The 13223-nt window shown below is 32.2% G+C and overlaps 1 protein-coding gene across 7 annotated transcripts in view; it reads right to left on the bottom strand.

Annotated features, from left to right (window-relative positions):
* LOC127725399 (synaptotagmin-7-like) overlaps nt 1-13223 on the bottom strand; it is a 209818-nt gene that overhangs the window by 35885 nt on the left and 160710 nt on the right. The window lies entirely within an intron of this gene.

Genomic DNA, 13223 nt, shown 5'->3' on the forward strand with positions numbered 1-13223 from the left:
AACTACTATTGACAGATATATGTCAACACTAAGGTTGTGAGTTCGTGTCCCATAGGCGGCAGGTGTGTTCAACTCACCTTAATTGACTTAGGGATTGTTAGTTTTTCAACTGCAGGTCGGTGGTTCTTTCCAGCTTCCTCAACCAATAAAAACTGGCTGCCGCGAAATTTCCAACAGTGTTGAAAGTGGCTTTTAACACCAATCAATCAATCAATTGACAAATATATGTGTATGGGATTAGTCATTGTTGAAGGCCGTACTGTGTCCTATAGTTGTTAACATCCTTTTCCTTTGGTCATTGTTGAAGGCCGTACTGTGTCCTATAGTTGTTAACATCCTTTTCCTTTGGTCATTGTTGAAGGCCGTACTGTGCCCTATAGTTGTTAACATCCTTTTCCTTTGGTCATTGTTGAAGGCTGTACTGTGCCCTATAGTTGTTAACATCCTTTTCCTTTGGTCTCTGGTGGATAGTTGTCTCATCGGCAATCATATCGTCCTTCCATTTGCCTGTGAAACACTCTACTCAGTCTCTCAGTAATTCTAGTATCATGGCTTGATGATGTAAGCAGAACTTATCAGCAACGTCACAATGTCTGAGGAGAATTTATCAGTGACGTCACAAAGTGTCAAGCTTTGAACTTATCCAGTTTTTTGGCTAACAAGTTGGATTTCTTATTATAATTTTCTTGCAACTTAGAAAAAAAATCTTATTATATAGTGCTAACAAAAATAATACTTGACGTCATTATGGTCATATACAATTTATTATTAAGACTTCCGATTTTCAGCTTTTGCTTCCAACATATGAACCATTGAAATTGATTTTCTTTAGGAATCTTTACATATAAACTGTAATTAATTTCTCCATATTTTCAGAAACCGATTTAATCAATTTAAGAAGCAAGTATATGATTTAAAAAACTCCATGTAAAAATGCCTATTTTTAATCTTGATTAATGAGAAAACAGATCACAGTTTGTTAGTGTTTATAGATACAAGAAATTTTAGGACTTTAATTAATGGATCAAATATTGTAGACTTTATTTCCATATGTCATATTCAACAACTTCAAGTATTTTGAAAAAAAACTTTTGTTTTGATGTGTACATGTAACTGATATCAGAAATTTCAAAATGCCTAAATCAAGTTTTTATGTTGAAAATTATATCCTATACATTCTTTGAACTAAATGTCACAAGAAAATAACAATGAAAAGTACATCTGTAATGAAATTAAAGTTTCTAAAACCAAGTCATTGACAAAAATCAAAACTTAATTCAAATTTTCTTTTATTTGATGCTTTATAAAGTTGAAACCTTTCACACAAAATAAATCTTGTGTTTACATACTTATCAAATTATGTAATACAAATGAAACTTAAAATCTGTGATGAATTCAACCACGTGAAACAATTAGAAAATAACGGAAATTTGATTTGATCCTAGATTTTGAATTTATTGCCGAACAATTAAAGGAGAGTGAATTTGTGAGTCTAATGGAACACTTGGGAATTCTTTAATCAATTATGTGGAATATTCATATCCAGTAGTGTTGATGCGTAGGCTGAAAGAAGTTATAAGCGTGAATGAGTTAACCTGTCAAGGAAAAAAACAAGTCTTGTAAATATCTTGCAACAAAATAGAGTTGAAATAAAGCAAAACTAAAGAATGGTAGAAATTGGAACCGTTTGTTGTTACTACAGATGACGATCAAAATTTATGTATATATATTACTGCTTTTTATCAAATTGCATGAAATATGTTTGCATTTATCAATTTAACCAGCACTGTCATCTCTTAATTAAAGGTGTATCATCGGTATATATTTCCTCAGATAGAATTTTCTTATACTTTGCCAAAATGTTATTGTTTTTTACCATGGCGATGCTTTTTTCAAAAATATTATAAACATATTTGTCACCGTGCTATTTTTTAAGCTACAAGTCGTGCAAAATTGACCAATTTTACATAGATTATTCATGGAAAAACACACAAGAAGATATAGGTTCTTTAATATGCTTTAAAAATTAAAAATTAAAATGGTGTCCACTGATCTTGTTTTCGTGCCACAAGTAAAAAATTTCTCTAACATTCCTTTAAGAAATTATACTATTAGAGTTATCTCCCCTTATAGAATAAGTTGAAAAATTGATTCAAACAAAAAAAAATATAATTTGTATTTGTAAAAAGTGTAAATAATGCAATAAATAATTTATTTTTCCTTATTAAAATAAACATGCAGTCTTAAACATTACTGGCCATTCTGTCTCCAAATTTTAAGATTTAAGCAAAGACCTATTGTAGACTGCTATCTTACAATCCAAGATGTGGTATACAGTTAATCTACCTTGAACCTCATCAAAAAGCTGTAAGATATTGAACTCCAATTATTTTGTTATTTTTGTGCTGTTTGGGTGCTGTCTCACATGACATCTAATCAAAATATTTTCCTTCATACATGTATGAATAAGACTTTGAGGTGACTGAAATACAGACACTTAAACAGACTGACTAACAGGACATAAAAGGTCAAAGATTAAAAGAAATTCTATCAAATCAAACCAAGGTACAATAGTAAGTCTATAGGCAACATCAATTAATTCCTTCAGAAAATTAAGTAAAGATAAATTAAGTACTAATTAAAAGTCTGGAACTATAACTGCAGGGTTTGACAACAAACAATGTCAATAATGTTGATGCATTATATAAATTGCATACTGGGAGTCATTGTCCTTTGAATGGATTGAGAATGTACAGTGTGCGATTTTGATTTTTCCAGCAATAGGCCATTATTTTACCATCAAAATGTGTACATTAAATCAAACATGCAATAATTGACTTTACAGGTTTTTTTTTAAGGATGTTCGCTCCAATGTTTAAAAATAACAAGCTTTTTAAAAGACAGTTTTAAACTGATATTAATATAAATAATGAAACTTAAAAAGCAGAAAAAATGAAAGCTCAATGTTCTTGTTTTTGAGGACAGCAATTGAAAATTTGCCAAGAAATGATTCTCTCTAGATTTGATACATTTAACAATTAGGGACCTTTTTTCTTTCAAAAATCATGAAAAAATAACAAGGAATCTAAAAGATTTTCAAAAATGGCTTTTAAACTATATGTTATAAAATTATGAAACAAGAGTAGTGAAGATCCTTAACAGTACATTATTGTCTAAACCAGCGATTTAGAATAAATCACATCACATTAATTTTGGCATCATCATTGAGGTTTAAATCTAAAAGTACACTGAATTATAAGAAATTCATCCCTTTTTTAATCTGAGGGGATAAGGTTCCCAAGCAAAGCCTATATGTTAAGCTGTGGGATGAAAATAATTGTCTTTGTCAGGTTGGAATAGGGACATGATAAATAAAGAGCTGTGACATGAGCGCATGATACGCCCATTGCTTTTTCAAAGAATAAAGTTCCATAACTCCAAAATGTCATAGTAAAAATTTATAAAAAAACTAAAGGGAGGTTATTTTAATAGATATAAACCAGTCACCAAAGTTTCATGAAAACTGCTCAAAGCACTTTTGAGTTATTGTCCGAAAACTGGAAAATCAACCTTTTTAAATAAATAAAACCCCATAACTCAGAAACATAAAATCAAAAAGTTATAAAATCGAAAGGGAGCTCACGTCAATAGATATAAACAGTTCACTAAAGTTTCATGAAAACTGCTCAAAGAATTTTTTGAGTTATTGTCCGAAAACTGGAAAATCTCCCTTTTTTAATGAATAAAACCCCACAACTCGGAAACGTAAAATCTAAAATTTATAAAAATCGAAAGGGAGCTCAAGTCAATAGATATAAACAATTCACCAAAGTTTCATGTACATTGGTTAAAGCATTTTTGAGTTATTGTCTGACATGTTGACGATGCATGGACAGATGGACTTACGGACAACTGTATACCATAATAAATTAGTATGCTGTATGTAGCAAAAATGTCATGATATTTGCATGTTAAAGGACATTTGCAAAAAACCATTTTAGTCCGTGCCTAGGTAGTATCCTTCCTGCTTCTAATATTTTCTAAATACAAATATTTTCCACCCTCTCATCTGAGAAACATAATTTTCATCTCATCCTGAATATGCACACAATGAAAGTGTCTGTAAAATGTCAAAAATGTGTCCTGTTAATTTTGTATTGAGTGTCCTGTTATTTCATTTATTTGACAATATTTGAAGAATCTGATAAAACATGGAGCTCTATAGATAATTTTGTCTTGGGAACTCAGGCAAACACAAAACGTGCTTCGTCTGAATAAGCTACCATAGAGAAAATGCATAGAATGTACTTTAATTTACTCGTTTAACAGTTGTGTTTGTTTTTGGTCCCTACAGATACAGACGTAGACATAATAATATTACATAATTGACATTTAATGTTTACTTAATTATCTCCTGAAATTAATTGATGTTGCAATTGAAGTTAACCACTCCATATAATACAATGAAGCAAAAAATCAAATTATATCATGCAGGGAACATTTAAAGAATGAAATAATCGTAAAATCACTGAGGAATCCTAGTCCTCCTTATCTACTTGTTCCATCATTACAGAGAAACTCCAGTAGTAATAGGTTTCTGTGTAGTGCCAATCAATCATTTGTAATTTGTAGAGATCATGCAGGTGAACTGGTGATAAAAATCATCAGAAATGTTGAGTCAATGTGAAACCTACTTCAAAAACACATTAATATCATCTTCAAAGAAACTTTGAAGATATTCTAGATGAGTTTGTTGCATTTAATGAAAAAGATCTCAGGTAAATATTTTACTTTCATGCAGAAAAATATCATATCTTTTCAAGATTTTGATGGCTGAATTTAAAATTACTGAAATAAAAGTCCTGAAGTGACATCATATTATCTAGACAACCCATTAAAGCATTAGGGACATGCATTACAATTTTATGCCTTTCACTTGCATATTTTGACAAGAAAAAGAGTGTTTGGGGAGCACAATAAGTCAGTAGTAGTGTGATTACAGATAAAGCTCCTGATAAATTGACAATAACCAAGCAGGCAACACATTACCATGACATAATTGATAATCACCAAGTAGGCAACACATTACCATGACATAATGATAATAACCAAGCAGGCAACACATTACCATGACATAGAGATAACAAGCATTCTGAGAGTATTGCATGGCAATACATAGTCCCCTACCGGGTAAAAACTCATTATACTGGAACAAACTGCTAACTTGTTCTATAACTTGTCATGGTGTAAACAAAAAGAAAATATCAAGTCAATATTTCAAGCATGACTAAAAGCAGTGTGGAAAACTGAATATATGAGTGAATTTATTCAAGTCCAAGGACTATAACTCTGCACAAAATTATCAGACCGAAACAAAAATTTGAACTTGATCTGTAACTTGTCATGATAAAACTATATACCAATTGTCAATCAATATCTTCAAGCATGATGAAAAAAAGTGTGGAAAACCTATAACACCCTAACATTAGATATGAATAATAGTTGTCTAAAATTATATATGATGTAATACAATGTATATCTATTTTCAAATTACAATCAAATATAATTAATAGTTCCAACTATTTTTTCTTTCATTTGTCACAAACTAATATAGATTTGTAACTTATCTATAAATTGTCAACAACTTTTATCTACACAATGTAATGTAATGAAATATATACCTTAATAAAAATAGATTATTATCTAATTAAAGGATTTCACTTAATAAAAAAATATATATATATATATATGTGTAGCATTCAGAAAATTAGTTTATACAAAATAACATATAAACCTGCCACAATATTCCTCAAACAATTTACCAAAGAATGTCTTTTAAAAAATGAGTTATCTCCCATTGTACAGATTATATGGTTTAACATAGTACGCTAACATTAGTTATGGAGTTTTTTTATGGACCATAACTCTGGACTAAATCGTCAGACCAGAAAAAAATTCAAACTTGATCTATAACTTGTCATGATAAAACTATATACCAAATATAAAATCAATATCTTCAAGAACGAACAAAAAAAGTGTGGAAAGCTGAGTTGCCGCACTGACGGACATACAGACAGACGGACAGAGTGCAAACCTAAAGTCCCCTTCGACTTCGTCGGTAGGGGACTTATAAAATAGCAGGCAACACAATACCATGACATACGGATAATAACTAAGCAATCAACACATTACCATGACATATGGATAATAACTAAGCAGGCAAAACTTTACCATGACATATTGATAATAACTAAGCAGGCAACACATAACCATGACATATAGATTATAACCCAGTAGGCAACACATAATCATGACATACAGATAATAACTGAGAAGGCAACACATTATCATGCGAATTGATAATAACCAAGCAGGCAACACATAACCATGACAAATTGATAACAAACCAGCAGGCAACAAATAACCATGACATATTGATAATAACCGAGCAGGCAACACATTACCATGACATATGGATAATAACCAAGCAGGCAACACATTAATATGACATATGGATAATAACCAAGCAGGCAACACACTACCATGACATATGGATAATAACCAAGCAGGCAACACATTAATATGACATATGGATAATAACCAAGCAGGCAACACATTACCAAGACATATAGATAATAACCAAGCAGGCAACACATAACCATGACATATGGATAATAACCAAGCAGGCAACACATTACCATTACATATGGATAATAACCAAGCAGGTAACACATTACCATGACATATGGATAATAACCAAACAGGCAACACAATACCATGACATAATGGATAATAACCAAGCAGGTAACACATTACCATGACATATGGATAATAACCAAGCAGGCAACACATTACCATTACATATGGATAATAACCAAGCAGGTAACACATTACCATGACATATGGATAATAACCAAACAGGCAACACAATACCATGACATATGGATAATAACCAAGCAGGCAACACAATACCATGACATAATGGATAATAACCAAGCAGGTAACACATTACCATGACATATGGATAATAACCAAGCAGGAAACACATTACCATGACATATGGATAATAATCAAGCACGTAACACATTACCATGACATATGGATAATAACCAATCAGACAATACATTACCATGACATATGGATGATAACCAAGCAGGCATCACATTACCATGACATATGGATAATAACCAAGCAGACAACACATCATGACATATGAATAATAACCAAGCAAGTAACACATTACCATGACATATGAATAATAACCAAGCACGTAACACATTACCATGACATATGGATAATAACCAAGCACGTAACACATTACCATGACATATGGATAATAACCAAGCAGACAACACATTACCATGACATATGGATAATAACCAAGCAGGCATCACATTACCATGACATATGGATAATAACCAAGCAGACAACACATTACCATGACATATGGATAATAACCAAGCAGGCATCACATTACCATGACATATGGATAATAACCAAGCAGGCATCACATTACCATGACATATGGATAATAACCAAGCAGACAACACATTACCATGACATATGGATAATAACCAAGCAGGCATCACATTACCATGACATATGGATAATAACCAAGCAGGCAACACATTACCATGACATATGAATAATAACCAAGCACGTAACACATTACCATGACATATGAATAATAACCAAGCACATAACACATTACCATGACATATGGATAATAACCAAGCATGTAACACATTACCATGACATATGGATAATAACCAAGCAGGCAACACATTACCATGACATACGAATAATAACCAAGCACGTAACACATTACCATGACATATGAATAATAACCAAGCACGTAACACATTACCATGACATATGGATAATAACCAAGCACGTAACACATTACCATGACATATGGATAATAACCAAGCAGGTAACACATGACCATGACATATGGATAATAACCAAGCAGGCAACACATTACCATGACATATGGATAATAACCAAGCAGGCAACACAATACCATGACATAATGGATAATAACCCAAGCAGGTAACACATTACCATGACATATGGATAATAACCAAGCAGGCAACACATTACCATGACATATGAATAATAACCAAGCACGTAACACATTACCATGACATATGAATAATAACCAAGCACGTAACACATTACCATGACATATGGATAATAACCAAGCACGTAACACATTACCATGACATATGGATAATAACCAAGCAGGTAACACATGACCATGACATATGGATAATAACCAAGCAGGCAACACACTACCATGACATATGAATAATAACCAAGCAGGCAACACACTACCATGACATATGGATACTAACCAAGCAGGCAACACATTACCATGACATATGGATACTAACCAAGCAGGTAACAAATATCACCACATGTAGCATAACTGAGCAGTATTTTAAAACATGCCAAATTATAATTACAGAGTTTTCAATAAGAAAAAAAACATCTATTACCTATTGGTTTATCAATCTCTACCAGGAAACTAGATTTATATGTATAATGTCAAGTCATTTAAGATTACTCAACTTAAGTCTTTTAAAGACAATCACTATAGTATTGATTGAAACTCAAGGTTTTTTTAATTATCCTCTTACAGATTTTAATACACTATTATGTCAACAGGAAGTAATGTTGTCTTAGTGCTGACTGAATTATTATAGGATGATTGGTAGGGAAAAGCTATGGAGATCGTGAGACTGATGACTGAATTATTGTAGGACGATTGGTAGGTAAAAGCTATGGAGATCGTGAGACTGATGACTGAATTATTGTAGGACGATTGGTAGGGAAAAGCTATGGAGATCGTGAGACTGATGACTGAATTATTGTAGGACGATTGGTAGGGAAAAGCTATGGAGATCGTGAGACTGCTGACTGAATTATTGTAGGACGATTGGTAGGGAAAAGCTATGGAGATCATGAGACTGCTGACTGAATTATTGTAGGACCATTGGTAGGGAAAAGCTATGGAGATCGTGAGACTGATGACTGAATTATTGTAGGACGATTGGTAGGGAAAAGCTATGGAGATCGTGAGACTGATGACTGAATTATTGTAGGACGATTGGTAGGGAAAAGCTATGGAGATCGTGAGACTGATGACTGAATAATTGTAGGACGATTGGTAGGGAAAAGCTATGGAGATCATGAGACTGCTGACTGAATTATTGTAGGATGATTGGTAGGGAAAAGCTATGGAGATCATGAGACTGATGACTGAATTATTGTAGGACGATTGGTAGGGAAAAGCTATGGAGATCGTGACACTGCTGACTGAATTATTGTAGGACGGTTGGTAGGGAAAAGCTATGGAGATCGTGAGACTGATGACTGAATTATTGTAGGATGATTGGTAGGGAAAAGCTGTGGAGATCGTGAGACTGATGACTGAATTATTGTAGGACGATTGGTAGGGAAAAGCTATGGAGATCGTGACACTGCTGACTGAATTATTGTAGGACGGTTGGTAGGGAAAAGCTATGGAGATAGTGAGACTGCTGACTGAATTATTGTAGAACGATTGGTAGGGAAAAGCTATGGAGATCATGAGACTGATGACTGAATTATTGTAGGACGGTTGGTAGGGAAAAGCTATGGAGATCGTGAGACTGCTGACTGAATTATTGTAGGATGATTGGTAGGGAAAAGCTATGGAGATCGTGAGACTGCTGACTGAATTATTGTAGAACGATTGGTAGGGAAAAGCTATGGAGATCGTGAGACTGAATAAGACTTCCAAAGATGTATATTGCCCATAAATTATCTTGAAAACTGAAAATGTTATAGCTACCATTTTGGTCAAATAAATCACATTTTTGAAATTCGAAATTCACACAGACATCCAAATGAGTAAGTTTGGTAAGGACCATATTTGGCCCTAGATATTATGTTCAATGTTTCTAGATAAAAATGTTTTAAATTGATGAAAAGACATGTGAGAAAGTTAAATAGATCTTTTTTTTGTCAAGTTTTATTTAAAAGTGATAAATTTTAAATCCAAAATAGGTCAAAAATGGAAGATTTTTACAAAATTTGACAAAAGCGTAACGGCGTTTCATCCAAATTGAGGCATAGGAAACAGTCGACAAAACTAAATATTCAAGTCAGGTATGTAAAATGTCATAACAAACATAATGCTAAAAGATGTTTTTTTGTCGACGCATCAATCTATGTTTCCTCAGTCCACAAAATCAATGGAAATTTACTGGTTTTCATTAAGTTTCATGGAAAATCAAAATGAGTACTATTTGTGACATCATAAATAGAAGAAAAGTATGTAAATTTTTAACAAAAAGACATATTTCCTATCTATTCATTGTTTTAGCTATTATTCATTGTGATATTGGTCAATAAATCCTAATTTGAAATTTTAGCTAGAAATAGGGGCCATTTTAGGGCATAATTGAACCTCCTTATTTTTGCTGTTTTCCTTGATGTGACTACAGCATCCCTCTTGTTATTTATAAAAGCATGTACTTATGCAGGAATTGTTGTTTTCTTTGATGTTACTACAACTATTGTGTAGAACTTGAATGTTCTACTTTAATTTGAAGAAAAGATTAAAGCCAGAATCATTTCAAATTGAGGGCCTAAATAAAAGTTTCTCTTGTCAACAAAAAGTGTTTACAAGATTCTATTGATGAGCCATCAGTTATTTATCTTTATTCATCAATTTTTTCAGAAACGTCAGAGAACTCATCACTGTATTCTATATTCAAAGGGCAAGCTTAATTTGTTATAAAATTTAATTAACAACCAGAAGCTCCGTCAAAGGAAGAGCGTGAGGTTTAATTAGTTGTTCGGAGATCATCTTTTCCACAGAGCCAATTTGCAAATTTTTTACTGTCGTATGATGCAATGTATTTTTATGGACAAGTTTAGAATCAATATAAAAACTTAAGAGATTAGAAGAAATGATATATTGTACCTAATTAAGGAAGTCTTTATCCAAAACTGACAAAAAAGAACTTCTATGTTTTACACAATACTGTTGTCAAATTTATAAAGTTACAAGTGTCATTTCCATATCAATATAACTATCTATGTTAGTTTTAACATCAAACTTTTGATGAGTTCAGACAAATTACCACTTCATCAAACATTTTCTCAATAAATCATCTGCCAGACTTATAGTTGAGTCATTTCAACAACCGGAATATTAAGATAAACAGAACTGAGAAACAAGGATCAGGACTGAAATGTTGAATACAATCTGTTGGAATTCATAACCTTTATTTATTCACAATGAAGTTCAACAATCTTATGATTTAACTCAGTTAACGAATGTATCGTATTTTATATCTTAATTTTTGTTGTTGTTTCAGAATTGGACTGTTAATGGCAGATGTTTTATTGTTAGTGTTAAATTCATTCACAACTTCTATAGATTCAGAACTTACATTTTAAGTTTAACACATCTGATAGACATCTGGGAATTGTATAAAATTTGTTTGTTCCCCTTCTAGATGTCTATGTAAAATGTGTAGTTGGGTTGCTGTATCATTGACATATTTATAATGAACAACATCTCCTTTTATTCTTATCAGACTGATCAGTAGAAAACAATGTCAGCTTACCTGATCCATTGAGCAATATATATAAGTTTTAGAAAACATGAAATAATTTTTTTTTTAATAAGATTTAATACATGATCAAATGATCTATTGTGGCATTCAACAACGGAATATTAAGATAAACAGAACTGAGAAACGAAGGATCAGGACTGAAATGTTGAATACAATCTGTTGGAATTCATAACCTTTATTTATTCACAATGAATGCTCCGTGTTGAAGGCCATACCTTGACCTATAATGGTTTACTTTTATAAATTGTAACTTGGATGGATAGTTGTCTCATTGGCACTCATACCACATCTTCCTATATCTATACAAAGAGCTAAAAAGTCAAAGTTTTGCTACCCATTATACTTCTGCAACATTTGAGTTGTCTGTAAATATAATTAATTTGTGTTTGGCTGGTCTCTCATTGACATTTACCACACACAACCTTTTATTGGTATTGCCAGGCTGGTTTCTGACTGCTCCATGATAATGCTATTTAAAATGACTGTATACAAAGCAATAGAAAATTCTTAAAGCATTAAATGCTATCAGAAATGTAAAGCAAGTCAAATCAATTTAAAGATATAAATATTGCAGTGAGCAATTAAACAGGAAATAATTACATTAAATGGACCATCATATTGTTTGGTTACAGAAATAAAATATCTCTGAACATGCCTCTATTTCATTCTATCAAATTACACTTTTCATTGATTCCTATGGAATCTTTATACTGTACATCATTACACTGATGGTTATAACAGGCTTCAAAGAGATTTACTGACCAATTATCTGGCAGACAACAAAAGGACAGGAAGACCACGTTTTCCACAGACAAACAATATAACAAACCATATGTAAATATGATATGAGATACAACTTTACTCAAATAATACTAATTGAAAAACTCTGAAAAATATTTACTTTTTGATATTTTCTACGACCTATAAACATAACCATTTTGAAATGATCAATTTCTATCAGTCATTGGTTGTGTTGAGTAAACAGGTTCTATTATAAACACTTGCAGTTATCAGAACTCACTTACTCACTCACTCACTCAGTAGAGCTTTAGTGACTTTGTCTCTTTATATAGTTAAAATAAACTACACTAAATGTCTTTTGGTTTTCTGTTGTTGGGTTGCTGTCTTATTGGCAATTGAACCACAAACCTCCTTTTAGTCACAATTTCACATATATGGAAGTTGTCATTGTCTGAGTATAACTTGATCAAGTGATAAGTCAAACAGTTGTGATCTCTTAGCATTTTTTTCATAATTCATTAAATATGATTTAAATATGATTTAATAACAAGCAGCTGTGTGGTTCTCTTTTGAACACATTATATGATATAAAACTATTAGAAAAATGTTAGATAACAAAAATACCAAACTCAAAGGAAAATTCAAAACAGAAAGTCCTTTATCAAATGGCAAAATCAAAAGCTCAAACACATCAAATGAGTGGAAAGCAACTGTCATATTCCTGACACCATCACATTGCTCAGTGCTCATGACTTGTGTCCTTTGACCGTCACCATGTGTTGCACACTATGTCAATAGCTGTAGGGAGACATATAGTAAATCCGCTTCATTTGGAGTTGTCTCATTGGC

The sequence above is a fragment of the Mytilus californianus genome, unplaced genomic scaffold (genome assembly GCF_021869535.1).
Source record: "Mytilus californianus isolate M0D057914Y unplaced genomic scaffold, xbMytCali1.0.p SCAF_15, whole genome shotgun sequence".
NCBI classification, from domain to species: Eukaryota; Metazoa; Mollusca; class Bivalvia; order Mytilida; family Mytilidae; genus Mytilus; species Mytilus californianus.